The following is a 21,543-nucleotide window of genomic DNA, read 5'->3' as shown; positions in this document are numbered from 1 at the left end:
CGCAGAAAAGTGGATGGAAATTGCTGACAAATTCTGGACAGTCTGCAATTGTCCCAAATGTTTGGGAGCTGTTGATGGTAAACACATATGGATCATCAAACCCAAAAGAACTGGATCTGAGTACTATAATTACAAAAAGTACTTTTCTACAGTACTCATGGCCATTGCGGATGCATGTTTGTAGCAGTGGACATTGGGGCATTTGGCCGTGTGAATGACACACAGGCTTTTAAAAACTCGGACATGGGCCAGAGGTTGTATGGCAACCAATTTAATTTACCCATGCCACGGCCTCTTCCCCACACCGAAGCTCCGCCACAGCCCTTTGTAATGGTCAGGGATGAGGCTTTTCAAATGTGCGCAAACCTACTGAAACCCTACTCCAGCCGTGACTTGGACCACACAAAAAAAATCTTTAATTACAGGCTGACCAAGGCCAGAACAACTGTAGAGTGTGCTTTTAGGATTCTTGTCTCCAGATGGCGCATTCTCGGCACAGCCATTAATCTGAAACTGGAAACAGTGGATGAGGTGGTGAAGGCGTGTGTGGATCTTTATAATTTTGTTATGGATAAAGAAAACCCTAACTTTGAACTCGATGAACCAGCTGCCAACCCATTGCCTGAATTCACTCAGCACCCTCTCAGGTCATCAGTTGAAGTTGGCCAAATGAGGGACCAATTTGCGGCCTACTTCATCTCTGATGTAGGACGGGTGGAATGGCAAGATCAAATGGTGTAAAAATATTTTTTTGTGTGTATGTTATTAAAAAAAAGGTAATAAAAAAACTTGTTTTGATACCTGTAACGAGTGCACTATGTCGTTTTTACACTCCAATACAATAATCAAATGCCCAGGTAAACCTGTGAATTCATGATGCTGTGTTTTGTGCATCATGAATTTACTAGCACTCCTGAATAGGTAACTATACATACACACAATTTGTATGACCTTTATCAACGCTACAGTTTGCAGCGACGGTGGATAATAAAAAGCGATGGTGGATAATACAAATAATATTTGTGTCACATGACCTGAATTTAAAATTTGTGAGTTGGTTATGCAGTAGCATCCGTCATTCGTTATGACACCGGACCATGTGATTCTAAATATTATTTGTAGGATCAACCTTGTGGCTTAAGCTTGAACTGAGACTGTAGAGATAATAAAGTTTATAAAACTTCTACAATCCCCAGGCCTAGTGTCATGCTGAAGTGAGGACGCCAAAAATAACGCATCCTGACTTCAGAATGTTATCACACCTGGACAGGTAAATACACATATGAGTTAAACTACAGCATCGCTACAGTCTGCGTGAAATATATTCAGACTGAAGTGACGCTGCTGGTGAAAAATCATATGTGTATCCATCGGCCCAGTTTTGATATATAGTTGTGATACTAGGCCTGGGTATTGTACATATGACGTGTATTTTACTCATCATTTCATCAGTTTATTCAACACTCACTGAAGAGAGGATGTCGTTAATTACAAGGTATATCTAGAATCCCCTGGGCTGGTATCACAATAACTGAATTGAAGATGTTATAAAGCAGACCATCCTCAATTCAATTATTATGATACTTGCCAAGGTGACAATAGATATGCCTTGCACTCAACACCATCCTCTATTCAGTCTGTGCAATTTTAACAAACTGAGTAGACTGGTTGTGAAAATACAAGTCATATATTTGTGTTTTTGACAACACATATCTCCTTGACAGACACAAGAATCATGTGTTGTTAGTGGAGTTATGAGTTGTCAAATTCACAAAGTGTACAGCGCAGTGTGTGTAGGCGGCGAAAAACACATTAATCAAACTTTATTATGGTAAACCAGAAATGACCATTTTTTTTTTTAAATAAATATGAAAAACTAACTTTATTTTTTACCCCTTTTGGGGGAAGATGAGAGCAAGTTTGGGGTGTGCAGTGACGATGAACGGCTTACAGTGGATGAAGGTGTTCTAGGCGAAGGGGCCACAAAAGTTGTGGGGGAAGGGAGGTCAGTTATGGAAATGGAGGTAGACTCACTACTAGGAGAGGGGGGAGGTACAGTTAAAGTTTTGCGACCTTTTTTGTTTCTCCTGAGACTGTCCTGCCTGGACCTCCTTGTGCCCAATGACCGCCTTGAATCTTGGCTCCAGCTGGAACTTGGGGCAAATAAGGAATGTAGTAGGTCCCCCGTTTCCTGCTGCAGCTGCTGCTCAGTGGTGGCGGTGGCAGTGCTCGTCCTTGCACGTGGACTCGTGGCAGCAGTGCTGGTCCATGTTTGCAGAGTGGTGGCGGCAGGGCTACTACATGTAGGAGTTGTGGCGGCAGGGCTGTGCCACGCTTGAGGAGTGGTCACGGTGGCTGTGCTCAAGCAGGCGTGGGGGTGGCGGTGGTGCTCCAGACAGGAGAAGCGCTTGCCATGGTGGTGGCGGTGAAGTGACCAGCTGCACTCCGACTTGTGGTGGTGTAATGTTGGCTGTCAAGGCTTTGAATAGAGGTGGCCGTGCAGTGATATGCAGCAGAAGTCGGTAGTTCGGTGTGGCGAGTCAGTGGTGGCACAGTTGGAAATGACACCACTGACTGCTGCACTTACCGATTCTGCTGCATAGCCTGCAAGTAAGCAGTGTTGCAGGCCTGCAACACACACAGCTGTTGATCAGGACTAAGGTGTTCCGCCATGCCCGGTTCAATTTTGCTAAAAAAAATGGTGCGCTGGTCTGTGGAGGTTGGCCTCCAGACAATCAAGGCGCTGTTCGACAGACTGGAAGCGGTGTTCCATGTGGTTAAAACCTTGTCCCATGAGTGAAAAACCGCTTTTCACTCTGTCTGACAGCGACTTGACTCTGGCATGAAAGGCCTCGCTCAAGTGCATGAACTCGGGCAAGACAGGCCTGTCCAGGGCCCTCTGCAGCTGGCAGGTAGTGCATGCATAACCAGTGGCAGAGACCTGGGATAGGGGAACACTTGATTGACCAGCTTCCTGGTCACCAGCTGTCCGTGTTGCTGACCTGCAAGATGCTTCCTGGCTGTCGGATGGCTGGGACAGGTCCGAGGTCATCCGATGAAGGACCTCTCCAGGGACAGGTTGCAGGGTGCTGCTCCAGGTGCTGTGGAAAGAAAAGCAAAACATTAATATCATGCATTTACAAGAAGCATCAGCTGTGGAATAGAAAAGCAGATTTAAAAAAAAAAATAAAAAAAATACTTACGCTCTGGTGGCAAGGACCGGTCTTAGGAACTCTAAATTGCGATGGTACCGGTATTTGGTTCTGGTCCTTGCCGCTGACCCACTGCGAACCTGTCCCTCAGCACGAACATCAGTGTTGAAGCGGTCCTTCATCGAGCGCCAACCTGTTCGGACTTTGTTCACTGTTGGAAAAACAAAGAAAATCCATTTGTGTATGATGCAAGATATATTCTATCAGTAAACACAACAGTGCCATCAGGAAAAACAGTGAAGGCAGCACAAATCAGCAATACAATACCCAAAGCGGTAACTGTTGATACTGATATTACTGTTGTGTTTACTGATAGAAAATATCTATCAGTAAACACAACAGTGTCATCAAGGACAATAGTCACTGCAGCATCACAGAGCAGAGAAATACTTACGAAACGCCTTTTTGGAGGTTGCAGGGGCGCTGTCCCAGCCATCCATCAACACTGTGGCCACCTCATTCCATAGCCGCCGGGTCACCACATTGTCCTTGTGAAGCTGGTCACGGCTGTCCCACAATGGGACACGCTCCTGGACCAGTCGGATCAGGTGTTCATTATCCAGGTAGAAGTCTTCAACCTGTTGTGGAACCTATAAAAAAAAATAAATAGAATATTGGAATGTTGTGTGAATTAAAAAGTTCTAAAAAAAAAAACAGAAAAGAAGAAAGACAGGTTAAAAAAAAAAAAAAAAAGGGACATTCAAATTCATTTTATACTTACATTGCGTCTCACGGCCGGGACTTGGCTTTGCTGCTCCCCCTGTTCGGCCTCACTAGCCGTGTCCGCTGATGATGAAGACTGAAAAAAAGAACAAAAATTATTAGACATTTGTAGATGCAGCAGCTATACTTACCCAAAGGCGCGAAAATAATCACCTCACGCTCTGCTTGGGCCATTTCCTCCCGAGACGGTGAATAATTTGATCCTGAAGACATACTGCATGTAAAAAAAACAACATTAGTACAGAATACATTTGATAAGACAGGCATACATTTTAGATGTAAAGAATACTCACATTCTTGCTGCTGAAGCTTGAATCCAAAATGCTCTCTTGTTTTGCAAGGTGTCTGCTCTCCAGGCTGTCTGTAGAGTTGTGGTACAGTACAGGCAGACACCTTCTTTATCTAGACTCATCTCAAACAATGTTTCTTGTGTAGGGGGTGGTTTGAACCAGTGTCTAGACATTGTTTACTCAAACTTTCCATGCAATGATAAGCGCTGAGCCATGTGCTCATCAGCGCACCCATAGACTGTAATGTTATTTTTTTGCGCATTATGTGCGCACATGTGCGCATGGGCTTTTTGTAAGAGGTTGGGCGGAACAAAAAATGCAACATGTAGCATCTGGTGCGTCTGGGCGCACACCTGGATATTCTGCAGCGCATGACAAACGCTGATGAACGCGTGCAAGCGCTAGACCATGCGCACCCATGTTAAAGATAGGGGAGCATTGCGCATGCTTACTATAGCACACGATGCGCTGCGCGATAAAACGCTAATGTGAAACCAGCCTTACAAACTTGCTTATTTCCATGTGTACTATTGAGTTACTAAATAAAATGTATGAAATAAAAATTTAAACGACTTATGATTTAATGTATCGATAATGAAAATCTTACATAAATCCTAATATTTGCAGTCAACCACCAAAAATTAATACTTTGAAAGGTTTGGCTCATATCGTTGAAAAGGAGGACACAGTTTTACTGCTTTAGAGTGTTTTCACATTGTGCGTAGGGTCACATTCACTTCTCCCATCGGGGCACACATCCAAACACCCAGCAAAACAGTGTCGGCAGAATGAATGTGTACTCTGCCGTGCATTATTTTCAGGCGGACACTCAGACGTAGTAGGCTGCATCTGGGTGTTCGGTTCCAGTAAGCATATACTGTCAAAAAAGCAGATTGAACGAGTGCTCTGCCAGCACCATTATAATCTATGGCCCTGTTGGCGCATACGTCTGAATCCTGTTTAACAGGGAGATACGGATGCAAGCCCCGACCAGCGCTGTCAAAAGGAAAAGGGTGCCGGAACACACACAGCTTGCTACTGAATGACAGATGAGACCAGTGGCTTGGTTGCACCAATGGTGCGAACTGTAAACTGATGTTGCAAGCAAGTACAATTTGCCTCTGCAGTATCGAAGGAGCACAGGAGCACTGGAGTTGACCAGGTACGGCCAGCTTCTGATCAATGCTTAAAAGCTCTACAGTACAGCAGTGCACTCCTTGCCTATAAATCCTGCCACTGACAGACTGCAGAAGGGATTGGTAAATTAGGCAGCAACATTAAAAAAATCTTTCCATTTTTGAGAACAGAATTTTAATGACAAGTAAATTGAAAAGTTGCTTGTGTTCGCAAGCATTTTGCAATGTTACCCTTTTAAGATGATGAGATCTCTTATAAGGCAACATTATGCTACTCTATAATAGGTTACAGTCAAAATGACTGGATTCCTAATAAATAAGAGGGCCAGGCAGTATGCCCAAAGTAGAAGAAAATTCAAGTACGGTAAATGAAAAGAATGCTGCCAAAACTATTGTGAGTTATAGCTGAGGACTTCATCACACCTCATTTACTATAAAGATCTGACGATGGAGAGCACAGTTCTCAGATTGGACATAGTAGAAAGAGGATTATCAATCATGAAGGGTTCCAGGATCCAGCAGTGTAGATGATCAAAAAAATGTGCTTGACTGGTGGTCTCCATAACTCAGACAGAGGAATACTGGTAGTACTGGAGACCAAACATACAAACAAAAGAGATTAGCAATTATTATAAGCATTGGTTTTGACTCTGACTCTCTTGCCATTGTTATGAACCTAGCGCAACAACAATTATACACCATGTAAACAGAACAACTATTGGCTATTAATAAATTACATGACTGTCTAATTTGAAAACTGTCAAACAAATGCTCGGCAGAAATGTGCGCACCTTGTCCTTTTAGCCACGTCAACTTAAAGTGTCACTGTACCAAATCATCCCCCTATCAATCCCATCAAGTTATGCTTTTAGACCATTGCAGGGGCTATAAAGTAAACATTTTCATTCGGGGGACCCCAAATCTCTGTTCTCAGGATCAGTGGGTGTCCTAATCTGGAAGATGGGTATTGAGTTCATAAGTGATAGCTTATGCACAACACATTTATTTTTGTTAGATATTTGTCATTTCTGTAATGTAACAAATTCAGTGCAAAAGGAAACAGACATTAGTTTTCCTCCTTCCCAGGGAGAGATCTACTATTACTATTATTATACTGTACCGCTATTACTAAGTTTGCGCATGTAAGGTCACATGAAGCAGCCAATGCAAACAGCTCTCAATAAGATTATAAGGTAAGAAGTTTAAATAGATTAAGCATTGTTAACAACTGCACTGTCGTCATCACTTATTTATTTAAACTCATTTTTCTATAATCCATCTGACATCCAATGTGGCTGTCAAATTGTCACATCACAACCGCACCTCAGCAATGTTCTAGCTGCACGCTGACTGCTTCATGTGACCCTAGCCTAAAAGTAGAAAAGGCAGGCAGATATACAAAGCTTACGACAGTGATGCACGCTGTGTGATAGATTTAGTGTTAAATAAGTTACCGGTAAATGATTTTTTTCTTGCGCTACCTTTTAGTTGGGGTACTTAAAGAGGACCTGTCAGCAGGATGTTTGACCCCTAACTAAAAGGCATGAGTCTAAAGCCTATTTAATGCTAATTACATCCATATCTTGCTTGTAGTATTTTGTGGAGGCATTTGTGAACAACCCATCTCTGAAGTTTTATTTGCAAGTGCAATGGGGCGGGTTCTGCACTTCCAGCTCTGCTGTGTGCTCTTCCCTTTCCCCACTCACCAACCTCCAACTGACTCCTGCAACATCATCAGGAGCATATTGCACATGCACAGTCCTTTCAGATGAGACGAACCAGAGGATAAACGCCACTTGCACACTCTTTTAATCAAGAGGCAATAGGTCAGTGTCAGAAGGGTGACCTGTCAATCAAAAACTGGAGGCTTTTGGTTGGTGGGGAAAAAGAAGAGAGCACAGCAGAGTGTGAAGTGCAGTGCCTGCCTGGTTGCACTTGTGATAAAAAGTTCAAGGGTCAACTTCTCAAAAATGACCCAAGAAAATACTAGAAGCAAGATATGAATGTTATAAGCATTAAAGGGGCTTTACACTCATGCCATTAGAATATCCTGCTGACAGGTCCTCTTTGAGACTAAAATTGAATTGAGTGACTTTGCCACATTTCAACCATGCCCCATTTATTTAAATAACCACTTTTCTAGACAGTTTCACTGTCAAAGAAAAAGCCTAAAAGTGCCAAAACCACATGATAAATCTAATGCAAAGCATGCACACTATTTTTCTGATGCAAACAGACATTATTCAGGCTCATTCAGCTTATTAAATCCCTTATTTTACTTAAATGCCTATTAAAACAAACTAACAACCATTGAAATCTAGACACCCAGACACTGCTTAAAATTTCATAGGAACCAGTAATGTCATAAACAAAATTCCACTGTCCCCCTCCATCACTTTCTTTGTCTCTGCCAGGTGTGATGATAGGACCACAGAGAGGACTCTCCCAAGGACCCCTTTTATCCTTTGAAGAAATGAGATTTAATGAAGCAAAATGTTAGGTAGCACCCCATTAATGTCCTTCTCTTAAGCAGTGGGAGATATTTTGGTTTGTTTTCTCCAAAACGTTTTGTATTTACAAAGTTGCGAAAAACAGACGGCTGAAGAAAATACAAGCCAACAACCCAGTTCAGAAACTAATCAACAGCTGAAAACAAAATTGGTCATATTCCCATGCTGGAATACGAGGAGTTAGTGATTTTCTCAGGAAACGAGAAAAAAAAAAACTTTACTTCAGAAAAAAGTGACATATGATTCAAAGCCCACTGACTGCCAAGTGTCGACAGCAACAGAAATAGCAATGGAATGTAAATGATTTCCAAAAGAAGAAAATATCAAATCAGGTTACTGAAACAAACAAAAACATTCAGAAAATACCTTCAAAATTGTTATATAATGCGGTTTTTGATCTAATACCTATGCCAAACAGGGAGTTAGAAAATAGGTATTAGACCTACCGGTAATGATGTTTCCAGGAGTCCATCCTGACAGCACCATGGAGGACGTCCTCCTCCTCCTTACAGGGACAGGAAAGCACACGAGAGGTTAAAAGGCCATGTCCCACCCCCTTTCCCTCAGTGATTTGACAAGTACCACAAGGTGGATGATGCTAGTAACAGTTTAATGAAACAATCATATTACAGCATATGACATAACATAATACAACATAGCATAACATAACAGGGAGGGAACTACCCGTGCTGTCAGGATGGACTCCTGGAAACATCATTACCGGTAGGTCTAATACCTATTTTCCAGGACGTCCACCTGACAGCACCATGGAGAGTACCAAAGCACCTCCTCAGGGTGGGATTACTGCCTGGAGAACTTTTCTCCCAAATGCGGTTTGTTGGCCAGCTAACACATCTAGTTTGTAGTGTTTGCAGAACGTATTAAGACTAGCCCAGGTTGCCGCTCGACAAATTTGATCAACTGACGCCCCCGCCCGCTCGGCCCATGAGGCCGATACCACACTCGTAGAGTGGGCTTTTAAGGAATCAGGCGGGCTGGCGACTTCAGCCATGTAGGCATCCGAGATTACCGAGGTAATCCAACGCGCGATGGACGCCCTAGAGGCCTTCTTCCCTTTATTCCTACCTCCAAAGAGAACGAACAGGTTCGGGTCGACACGCCAACTATTGGTGGCCTCTAGGTATTCTATAACTGCGTGCCTCACGTCTAGCGAGTGGAGCCGCCGCTCCTTCTCATTTCGGGGATTATCGCAGAAAGAGGGTAACACTACCTCCTGGTTCAGATTTCTTGTAGAGGCTACCTTCGGGGTAAACGCCGGGTCTAACCTTAGGATTATACTGTCCTCTCTTATCTGGAGGTATGGATCCTTAGTGGATAGGGCCTGGATCTCCCCTATTCTTTTGGCCGTGGTAATGGCTACTAGAAAGGCCGTTTTACGAGTGAGAGCAGGGATGGCTATCTTCTCACTAGGGGCGAAAGTGTCCGAGCAGAGGAACCGAAGCACCAGGCCCAGGTCCCAAGGCGGGGTGAGCTGCCTAATCGTGGGGCGCAGGCGCTGTGTGGCTTTTATAAACCTTATCACCCAGGGATGTGCAGCTAACTTATAATCGAAGAAGGCGCTCAAAGCTGAAACCTGGACCTTTAGAGTGCTGGGCTTGAGGCCTTTATTAAAACCTGCCTGCAGGAACCCTAGTATGTTAGGGAGATCAGGGGTGCCTGCCACGAGCTCGGACCTGCCACCCTCCAGACAGAATCTTTTCCATATCTTCCAATAAATTGCCGACGTCACCGGCTTCCTGCTGGCCTGAAGGGTGGATATGACCTGCTCCGACAATCTTTTTGCCTTCAGGATGTCCCTCTCAGGATCCAAGCCGATAAATGGAGTCTTGCTGGGTCCGGGTGGTGGATCGGGCCCTGGTGGATGATGTTCTCCCACAGGGGCAGTTCGACTGGATCTTCTACTGCCATGGCTCCCAGAAGGGAAAACCAGCTTCTCCTCGGCCAGTATGGCACTATCAATATCACTCTTGCGTGGTCCTCGCGTATCTTTCTGAGCACTGCCGGTATGAGGGCCAGTGGTGGGAACGCATAAGAGAGGGATTCTCCCCAAGTCTGACTCAGGGCGTCTACGCCTTCTGGATGGTCCATCGGATTTAGGGAGTAGAATATGGGAACCTTCGAGTTCTTCCGGCTTGCGAAGAGATCTATACTGGGGGTCCCCCAGCGCTGACAAAGCTGGTTGAAGATTTCTACGTTCAATTCCCACTCTGTCGGGTGGATCTGTTGTCTGCTCAGGTAGTCTGCCACTTCGTTTTGGGAACCCTCTAGATGTACCGCGGTCACGGATCGAACTGTCCGTTCTGCCCACGTGAATATCTTTTCCGCCAGTGCCTGTAGTGGTTGATGTCTGGTTCCTCCCTGGTGTTTCAGGAATGCCACTGTTGTTGTATTGTCGGATAAAATGCGGACATGACGGCTCTTTAGTACCGACCGGTTTCTCCGCAACGCTTCCCAGACCGCGAAGAGTTCCTTGAAATTGGAGGATCTGGCCTTGATGCTTGCTGGCCACTTCCCCTGGAAGATCTTCCCTTCTATGTGGGCTCCCCATCCCCACGCACTTGCGTCTGTGGTGACTACCACGTATGGAGAGGTTGTCCAATGCACGCCCACCTGAAGGTTCCTGGACTGTAACCACCAGCGAAGGGACTCCTTTACTCGTCCTGAGAGCCTTAGGGGTTTGTCTAGCGACGCCTGACTCCTGTCCCACCTCGCGAGAATTTCTCTTTGTAACAACCGCGAGTGGAATTGGGCCCAACGGACGCACTGGATGCAGGCCGTCATGAGGCCCAGGACCTCCATCGCTTCCCTTATGGAGCATTGACGCTTCAACAGGCCTCTGGTTCTGGCCTGAATGGACTTCTGCTTCTGCTCGGGTAGCCAGGATATTCTGTCGGCTGAGTCTAGGAGGACTCCCAGGAATACCTTTCTGGTGTCTGGTGTGAGGTCCGACTTCTCCCAGTTGATCACCCAGCCCAGGAACTCCATCACAGTAGTTGTTCGGATCCTGTCTCGGATGAGCGCTTCTTTGGATCTTGCCACCAATAAGAAGTCATCCAGGTACGGAACAATCACAATACCCTGATCTCTCAGGTAGGCCACCACCTCTACCACCAGCTTCGTAAAGATCCTGGGAGCTGAGGCCAACCCGAATGGAAGACCCTGGAACTGGAAATGGCAGGTCCGGGCTGGTGAGCTGATCGCGAACCTTAGTAGGCCTTGGGATGAGGGATGGATAGGAACCTGATAGTATGCCTTTTTTAGGTCTAGGGTGCACATAACTGCGTCCCTGTCTATTAGAGGAATTGCGGATCGGATTGATTCCATCCGGAACCTCCTGTATCTGACCCAGGTATTTAGTGGCTTCAGGTTTATGATGGTGCGGGCCTCGCCGGATTTCTTTGTGATCGCAAACAGGGAAGAGTAGTGCCCTTTCCCTCTTTCTGACGGTGAAACTGGTATTATGACCCCTGAGTCTAACATGTCCTGAAGATCCGACCACATTGCGGAGTCCTCCCGGACGACAGTGGGGGTAATATATCTGCCGGGGGGAGGAGAATAGAGCTCTATCCTGTAACCTTCCCTGATGGTTCTGAGGACCCACTGATTGTTGGTGACTCGTGACCAGTTTGCTGCAAAGTGGCGAAGTCTCCCCCCAATGCCTATGGCGTCATTGTCTCCTCGATCTAGATGTCGATGCAAATGGGGGACCTCTGTTCCTCCCACTTTGGCTGAAGGAGCCTTTGTAGGAGCTTTTATTAGACCTCGCCCGACCCCTAAACTCCGACTGTCCTCTGAAGAAGGAGCCTCTCCGAAAGGACTGGGGCCGCCTGGGCTTTTCTTCCGGAAACCCCTTATTCTTATCGGACACCAGCTCAAGGATATTATCAAGGGCTGGCCCAAACACCCTCAGGCCCGAGAAAGGGATGGCACATAGCTTTGCTTTAGAAGGGTTATCCCCCGACCAGGATCTAAGCCAGACTGCTCTCCGGGCCGCATTAGAGAGGGAGCTGTTTCTGGCCGCAAACCTTACTGATTCCGCCGACGTATCCGACAGGAACGCCGTGGCTGATTTCAAGAGAGGAAGGGATGCTAGTATCTCTGACCTCGGGGTCTTGTTGGTTAGGTGTTCCTCCAACTGCCCCAACCACAGGAACATAGACCTAGCCACCGAGGTGGCTGCTATGTTGGCTCTAATCAGGGCCGCCGACGTCTCCCATGCTCTTTTTAACAAGACGTCCGCCTTTCTATCCATCGGGTCTCGAAGACCGGATGAGTCCTCGGCTGGGATAGCCGTTTTCTTAGTAACCTTGGCGACTGGGACGTCGATCTTAGGGATTTCTTCCCACGCCCGAGTTTCCTCGGGATCGAAGGGCAGTCTATTTTTAAAGTCTCGGGAGAGTGTCAACCGACGTTCCGCTTCCTTCCACTCCTCCAGGATCATTGCTTTGATGTGCTCGCTTACAGGGAACACCACCTGTTTGCGGGACACCAGTCCTCCAAACATTAAGTCCTGTCTGGACTGTGGCTTGGGGACTTCCTCCATCTGCATGGTATTTCTGACCGTGTGTACCAGCTCGTCCGTATCCTCCAGTCTGAATAGGTACTTCCTGTTCTGATCCTGACTATCCCCCAGGATCTCGCCTTCTTCCTCCTGGTCTGAGTCCCGGAAATCGGAATCCTCGCTAGGGCTCGCTTCTGATACTGGAACTGATTCCCACCTTGGACGCTTGCGACTTGGCCCAGGGCTGGGGGACCGACGCCGGGTTGTAGCCTGAATCTCTTCCCTTATCAGCGACCTCATTTCGGAAAGTAGGGATGGCAGTTCCTCGCCAATGACCCTGGAGGTACAGGGACCGCATAGGGTCTTGCTATAGGTGTCTGGCAGCTTTACTCTGCACACCGGACATCTGACTGATTTGGAGGTGGCTTTAACGGGTCCTTCCCCGAGGGGGACTCTGCCGGGGTTCCCTTTTCCTAATAACATAAGGGGCACCTAATCAGATCTGGGCTGTGGGGATGGGTGGGGAGGGTGGTCTGCGCTATGCGCACTTACCCCTCCGCCAGCTGCAGCGTTGCCTTCCATCCTGCTCCTGGCGACCAATGCAGTCACACAGCCTGGACCGACCTGTGACGACTCTGGAGAGCGCTGTGGGCCAGGAGCGCGCGCGCCCTGGATTGAAACCGGCGTCTGACGTCACCGGAAGTGACGCTGGTAAGCCGCGCCTCCGCTTCCTGCCGGGCTTCTGCGCGCGACCGCGCTCGGCTCCCCGGTCCCGCCGCCTGCATGGAGCCGCTGCTATGGCGTTCCGGCCTCCCGTGCTGCCAGCCGTCGGCGCCATCCTGCGGGTACTCGGCCCGCCGCGGGGCCCGGCCCGCCTGGCCTGCAGCCCCGATTGCGCCCACTTCTGTCGGTGCCCGCTCGGCCAGCCGCCTGCGGGGAGCCGACCCATCCTGGAGCCGAGAGCCCCCCCACCGAGAGGAACGGCTCCCTCCAGGAGCTATGTCCTGCTCCTGGCCTTTGGAGCCGAGGGACTCCCCACCGGGGAGTTTCGACCCCGGGACCTCTTCACAGGGGAAGGATTGGACTGGCCGCACGATCCCCTGGGCCCCTCCGGTAAGCTCTCGCGTGTCCCTCCGTGCAGGGACAGGAAAAACACTGAGGGAAAGGGGGTGGGACATGCCCTTTTAACCTCTCGTGTGCTTTCCTGTCCCTGTAAGGAGGAGGAGGACGTCCTCCATGGTGCTGTCAGGTGGACGTCCTGGAAATAACAATTTAAGAGTTAGTAGTATGTATACACCACACTTTTCTAAATACAAATTTTTGTAGAGGCAATTTTAATTAATAAAAACCTATGAAAATGTATGCCATAACCTTTGGCACTGCACTCCATGGTTAAAGGGAACCTGTCATCAGGTTTGGCGGATATGAGTTACGGTCATCACCTTTCAGGGCTGATATACCGCATTCTATAATAAGCCCCCGATCCAACCTGGAAGAGAAGAAAAATAACTTATTATACTCGCCTGCGGGGCGGTCCGGTCTGATGGGTTTCGCTCTTCTTGGTCTGGCACCTCCCATCTTCTTATGATCGCCGCCCTCCTGCTTGCTTCATGTGCATGACGCGTCCCTGCATCATTCACACAGGCTCCCCGACATCGCGATCCTGCGCAGGCATAATTATCTGCCCTGTTGAGGGCAGAGCAAAGTACTGCAGTGCGCAGGCGCCGGGAAAGGTCAGAGAGGCCCAGCGCCCGCACACTGCAGGAATTTGCTCTGCCCTCAATAGGGCAGATAAGTACGCCTGCGCAAGAGAGCTATGCCAGGGAGCCATGAAGCAAGCAGGAGGGCGGCATCGCAAGAATATGGGAGGCGCCGGACCAAGACCTGCAACACTCTTCGGACCGGACCGCCCCGCAGGTGAGTATAAGTTATTTTTCTTCTCTTGCAGGTCAGATCGGGGACTTAGCTACAGCATTATAGAATGCTATAGATAAGCCCTGAAAGGCGGTGGCTGTAACTCATATAGGCCAAACCTGGTGACAGGTTCGCTTTAAAAGGAGTTTGTCAGCAGGTTTTTTCTATGTAAACAGAGAGCAACATAGCAACGGGGGGGGGGGGGGGGGCAGAAACCCTGATTTCAGCCATGTCTCACTTACTGGGCTGCTTAGTGCAGTTTTGATGGAATCCATGTTTTTTCTGTTGTAGATGCAACAGTGGTCAGAATGTGGAGTGGTGTATAACCGCGCCCACAACCCTGATTGGCAGCTTCATGTATACACTGTTTATTAGCAGCCAGCCAATCAGTGGTGGGGCAGGGTTACACAGATTAGCCTGACTGGTGTGGATGTGAGTCCTAGCCCTCTAGTGATAATCTCCCACAGATAAAACACTGATTGTATTGAAACTACAGCAAGCTACTGAGTAACTGACACATCAATGAAATCAGGCTCTCTGTCCTTACATTATGCTGCAGTCAAATTAAATAGCAAAATCCTGGTTTCAGATTCCCTTTAAGTAGACCACAATCTTTTACCCACTGACCCGATATTTAACAGAGTTCTTACTAGAAAGTAATTTCCATACAAACAATCGACTAAGGATAAAAATGCATATTATGCTTGCTTCTTTTGTCATGCATACACATTCATGAGGTATATGTCTGACAAAGGTCCACAGTCTTGATGGCTGCTCCCACATCCATTCACTAAACAAAACAAACTGTATAGGAAAAGTCTGCTGTGCTGTATGCTGGCATATTCTGAACAAAGGCCAAGAAGATACACTGACCTGGTCAGAAGTAGGAAATAGGAGACAAGAAAATTTGTAAGCAAGTATAAACAATCTATATGTCAGTAATTGTTCAAGGGAATCTGTCGCCAGATTTTTACTACCCCATCTGAGAGCAGCATTATGTAGGGGCAGAGATCCTAATTCCAGCACTTACTGGGCTGCTTCTTGTAGCAGTGTTTTAAAAATCTGTTGCAAATCTAGCAGTTCTCTGATTGCGAGACTCTGTATAACCCCGCCCACACAGCTGATTGGACACTTTCTGTGTACACTGCAAACTGACAGAAAGCTGCCAATTAGCGGTGGGGGCGGGGTAATGCAGAGCTCCTAAATATGGAGAACTATGTGGCAGCAAGTTTACGAGTTCTCTACTGATAATCTCCAGCTGATATTACAATGATTTCATGACAATTACAGCACCAGCCCACTCTCTGTCACTTCATCATGCTGTTCTCATATTATGAGTCAAAAACCTGGTGACAGATTCCCTTTAATCAGTAATATTTGCTTATACAATATTTAGCATTTATTATGCTTGCTCATTAGTTCACATCAGTGCTTTTATTTTGCACTTTATTTAGAAAGGTTGTCAGTTTTTAGAAAAAAAAAATGGGGCAAAGGCAGACAATAACACAGAATACACAATAAGCATTACTTTGGAACATACTGTAAATCTCTGCTGCTCTGTTATCTCTCCACCGCTCTCTGACTGTCGCTGTTTAGAGGGCAGTATTGTTAACATCTCATCTACAACACGTGACTGCTGCAACCAATTCAAGTTATTGAAAATATGTTTATTTGCTGCACTTCAACACTACCAGGGTCCAGGCTATAAAGAAAAATAAAAAATTTCGGAGTTTTTTTTCTCTTTTTTTAGCCACCCAGAGGTGTTTCTTATAGCCACCAAGTTGAAAAAGTTATCAAATGTTCTCTAAAGAAATTGTTTAAGCTGCATCCTATAGGATTATCTTTATTCAAGCCTCTTAACCCCTTTACCCCTGAGGGTGGTTTACATGTTAATGACCAGGCCAATTTTTACAATTCTGACCACTGTCCCTTTATGAGGTAATAAAGCTTGAACGCTTCCAAGGATCCCGGTGATTCTGAGATTGTTTTATCGTGACATATTGTATTTCATGTTAGTGGTAAAATTTCTTTGATATGACTTAAGTTTATTTGGGGAAAAAAAAGAAAATTGGCAAAAATTTCGAAATTTTCCAACTTTAAATACTCATGCCTTTAAATCGCAAGAGATATGTCGCACAAAATACTTAATAAGTAACATTTCCCGCATGTTTACTTTACATCAGCACAATTTTGGAACCAAATTTTTTTTTTTTGTTAGGAAGTTATTAGGCTGTGTGCACACGCTGCGGATTAGGTGCGGATTCATCCGCGCGGATTTTGTAAAATCCGCAGGTCAAAATACCTGCGGTTTTACCTGCGGATTGCTCTGCGGTTTTGCCCTGCGGTTTTTCATCTCCTCAATGGAGGAGATGGCAAACCGCAGGAGAATCCGCAGAAAGAATTGACATGTCAATTCTTTCTGCGGATTGAAAACCGCAGATAATCCGCGCGGAAAATTCCGCACCGTCTGCATTGCGGTTTTTCATTCCCATAGGGAATCATGGTACTGTACACCGCAGTAGAAACTGCTGCGGGTCCGCAGCGGCCAAAACCGCTGCGGAACCGCAGCAAAATCCGCAGCGTGTGCACACAGCCTTAGGGTTAAAAGTTTACCAGCGATTTCTCATTTTTAGAACACCATTTTTTTTTAGGGACCACATCACATTTGAAGTCACTTTGAGGGGTCTATATGATAGAAGATACCCAAAAGTGACACCATTCTAAAAACTGTACCCCTCAAGGTGCTCAAAACCACATTCAAGAAGTTCATTAACACTTCAGGTGCTTCACAGGAATTTTTAAATATTAAAAAAAAAAAAAAAAAAAAAAAAAACATTTAACTGTAACAAAAAATTTACTTCAGATCCAAATTTTTTTATTTTGCCAAGGGTAACAGGAGGTATTGTACCCTAAAAGTGGTTGTGCAATTTGTCATGAGCATTTTGATACCCCATATGTGGGGGTAAACCACTGTTTGTGTGCATGGCAGAGCTCGGAAGGGAAGGAGCGCCATTTGACTTTTTCAACGCAAAATTGGCTGGAATTGAGATTTTATGCCATGTCGTGTTTGGAGAGCCCCTGATGTGCCTAAACAGTGGAAACCCCCAACAAGTGACCCTATTTTGGAAACTAGACCCCCCAAGGAACTTCTCTAGATTTGTGGTGAGCAGTTTGAACCTCCAAGTGTTTCACAGAAGTTTATAACGTAGTCGTAGAAATAAAAAATCATTTTTTTAAATGATCTTTACGTCCTAAGGGTAACAAGAGAAATTGGACCCCAAAAGCTGTTGCGCAATTTCTTTTGAGTATGCCGATACCCCATATGTAGGTCAATACTACTCTTGAGGCACAGTGCAAAGCTCAGAAGGGAAGAGGCGCCATATTGGAGTTCAGATTTTGCTGGAATAGAGAGAGTGCCATGTCACATTGGTAGAGCCCCTGAGGTGCCGGAACAACACAAACCCCCTATATGTGAACTCAATTTACAAACTACACTCCCCAATGAATTCATCTAGGGGTGCAGCGATCATATTAACACACCATGCGCCTTACAGAATTTTATATCACTAAGCGGTGAAGAAAGAATAAATTATATTTTTACCACTAAAATGTTGTTTTAGCCCCAAGTTATTAATTTTTCTAAGGGCTAATAGGACCTTTTTTTACAACAAACTGAGGTCCATTTTTTACTGAGTGTGCCAATACCCTACATGTAATTGGGAAATATTTTTCAGGCACAGTGCAAAGCTCAGAAGGCATGAAGTGCCAGATTTTACTATTATGTTTTGAAGGTGCCATTACCCCCCATCAGTGACCCCATTTTACAAACTACACCTCTCAATTAATTAATCTAGGGGTGCAGTAATCATATTGACAAATGGGTGTGTCACAGAATTTTATACCATTGGGCAGTGAAGACAAAATAACTACATTTTTACCACTAAAATTTCGTTTTAGCCAAAGATTTTACATTTTCACACAAGAAGTGGATAAAAATGGCAGCAAAATTTGTCCCACAACTACTACTGAATCTGGCAATATCCCATATGTGACTGTACAGTATTACTTAGCCATATGGAGAGACTCAGGAGGAACAGAGCGCTATTTGCCTATTCAAATGAATGGGTCTGTGTATATATCAGCGTGTTCAAACACGCTGACATGTCCGTTTTTAAATGACAAAACGGGCCATAAAACGTCCCGCAGACGTGCATACGCATAACACACATGGATGTTATCCATGTGACATGCATCGGCACCAGGGAAGAAGCGCTATAGTAAGTGCTGTTCCCGGTGCAGAGTGCTGATCACGGCTCTCATCATTCTCCCCTGCTCTGCAGGAGATTGGCACTAGCAGAGGAGAATGATGAGAGTTACATTTAAGTGATAAATGAGACAGCAGGTGGCGCCTGATGGGACTATTACGCCTAGCCTACCGCTACTGCTAATAACAGTGATAGCAGGAGCGCCTGATGGGGGTATTTATCAGCCGCCCCCTCCATTATAAAAAAATTTAAAAAAAACCGCATGGGTTCCCCTATATTTTGTATAACCTGCCAGGTAAAACTGCAACCCTCAGCTGTCATCTTCAGCAAAGTTGGGTATGGAGAATAGAGGTGATCCCACGCTGTTTTTTTTTGTTGTTTTTTTTTTTAAATAATTTAAAAAAAAAAAAAAAAAAAATGTGTGGCGTCCCCCTCCCCATTTTTGATAACCAGCCTTACTAAAAGCTCACAGCTGGGGGCTGGTATTCTCAGGCTGGTAAGGGGCCATGGATATTGACCCCCTCAGCCTAAAAATGGCAACCCACATCGGTCCAGAAAAGGCACATTATTAGATGCGCCAATTCTGGTGCTTTGCCCAGCTCTTTCCACTTGCCCTGTAGCGGTGGTAAGTGGGGTTCATATTTGTGGGGTTGATGTCACCTTTGTATTGTCAGGTGACATCAAGCCCACGACTTAGTAATGGAGAAACGTCTTTAAGACACCTATCTATTACTAATCCTATAGTTACATGGTAAATAAAGACACAGCCACAATAAAGTCTTCTCTTAGAAATAAAACAAAACACAGTTTTACTTTTTTATTTAAAAATAACAAACACAGTTATACTCACCAAACACCTATTCCACTGAAGTCCTCGATCTCCTGCAATAAAATTAAAAAAACAACAATATTCCATACCTGTTGGTCGTTCTGTCCCACGCCGTAATCCATGTCTGGGGGATAATTAGTTTTCGGACGGTGCCAAAATGCGACCATCCATGCTGAGAACCACTGATGTGAATAAGCTGCTGGGAACGCGGCGTCAGTGATCGGGGAGATGTCATCGAGGTTACCTCTGGTCAGTGAAGCTCCATTCCCAGCCGTGCTGACCTGGGGAGAATGATGTGAGCCGTGTTCAGCACCAGGGAACAGCACTTACTGTAACGCTTCTTCCCTGGCACCCGTCTGTGTGGTACTAATATGGCATACGCATGCCACACGTGTGCCGTAAGTTTTACAGACACAGACACTGACATCTCTGCTATCAGAAATTTCAGGACATGTGAAAGAAATCTTATAGTGGATTTTTACGATTGGCTGCTGTCACACACTAAAAGACGCTTTTTATTGCAAAAAATATATTTTTTGTATCACCACATTTTGGGAACTATAATATTTCCATACTTTGGTCCACCGAGTCAAGTGAGGTCTTGTTTTTTTGTGGGATGAGTTGACGTTTCTATTGGTACCATTTTCGGGCACATGATATTTTTTGATCGCTTTCTATTCCAATTTTTGGGAGGCAGAATCAACAAAAACTAGCAACACATGAATTTCTTTTTGGGGAATTTACACCGTTCCGTGTGTAGTAAAATTGATAAAGCAGATTTATTCTTCCGGTCAGTACGATTACAGCGATACCTCATCTTTTTTGTTTTTTTGCTTTTATACAATAAAAACTATTTTATAGAAAAAATAATTATTTTTGCATCACTTTATTCTGAGAGCTATAACTTTTTTATTTTTCTGCTGATGGCGCTGTATGGCGGCTTGTTTTTTTGCGGGAAAAAATGAAGTTTTCAGTGGTACCATGTTTATTTATATCCGTCTTTTTGATTGCGTGTTACTTTACTTTTTGTTCGGCGGTATGATGATAATGCATTGTTTTTTGCCTTTTTTATGGTGTGCACTAAACTGGTTAACTAGTAGTGTTATAGGTCAGGACATTGCGGACACTGCAATACCAAATCTGTACTTATTTTTTTAGATTTTATATCATTCAAATATTTATTTAGTGATAGAAAACATATTGATTTTGTTATTATTTTTGTTCTTTTAGCATATTTTTACAATTATTTAAAAAAATTACATTATCTTTTTTACTTTGTGCCACTATGGGACAATCATTTTTTGCAGGCTGATCGTTTTTATAGCATGCAGATGAAGCAGCATCTGCATGCTACAGAAACTGTCAGCTTTGCTCTGACAGAGACTTGCTGATCATGCATTGCGCATGATCACCAAGTTTGCTAGGTCTGGTGACCCGGATGTCATCATGATGACATTGGGTCACCTTGGCAACGCGATCGGAACCCCCGCAGGGTCTCTGATCCAAAGGCAGAGGGGCTATCACCCGTCTGCCGGCTTCCGTATTCGATCGCAGCATTTCGAGAGTTAAAGTGCCGGGCTCCTGGCACCTAGTGCCGGGTGTCAGCTGTCAGAATCAGCTGACACCCAGCGGCGATCATCCGCGCACCCCCTGTGTGCGCAGCCAATCGTGATGACGCAATAATCCATCCGTGGCCAAGTACCCCCAGGTCACATGGACAGAATATTACGTCCGATATCAGAAAGGGGTTAAAGGTGTTATTCAGAGGCCAAAAACCAGTTTACCAATCGCTGTATTACAATAAATGAGAGAAGATAAGATGCAAACAAGTAGGAAAAGTGGATGTGATTATTGTGGTTTGGTCTAATCAAGAAGTTTTATATACTTTGAAATGCGTTGACAAATAAAAACCGCATTTGTAATATAGTGTATTTTATTGTTCTCTCATCGCCTGGTGGATTATTTGTAGCGTGGTATCACATTCCCTTTTCCTACTTGTTTGCATCTTATCTTCTTCATCTTATCTTCTCTGGTGGATCTGGAGCCCTAGTTCTCCAAATGTTAATAGGAGTTGTGACTGTCAGAACTCTATAAGGGTACTGTCACACTTAGCAATGTACCAGCGATCCCGACCAGCGATAT

The 21,543-nt window shown here is 45.3% G+C and overlaps 1 protein-coding gene across 3 annotated transcripts in view; it reads right to left on the bottom strand.

The window, feature by feature from the left end:
- The window catches only part of SPIDR (scaffold protein involved in DNA repair), a 787,075-nt gene that overhangs the window by 539,391 nt on the left and 226,141 nt on the right, over positions 1-21,543 (bottom strand). The window lies entirely within an intron of this gene.

Source organism: Dendrobates tinctorius, unplaced genomic scaffold (assembly GCF_039654945.1).
Source record: "Dendrobates tinctorius isolate UK_male_01 unplaced genomic scaffold, ASM3965494v1 ptg000081l, whole genome shotgun sequence".
NCBI classification, from domain to species: domain Eukaryota; kingdom Metazoa; phylum Chordata; class Amphibia; order Anura; family Dendrobatidae; genus Dendrobates; species Dendrobates tinctorius.
The sequence above is the reverse complement of the archived record's forward strand: the minus strand, read 5'-3'. Positions and strand labels throughout refer to the sequence as shown.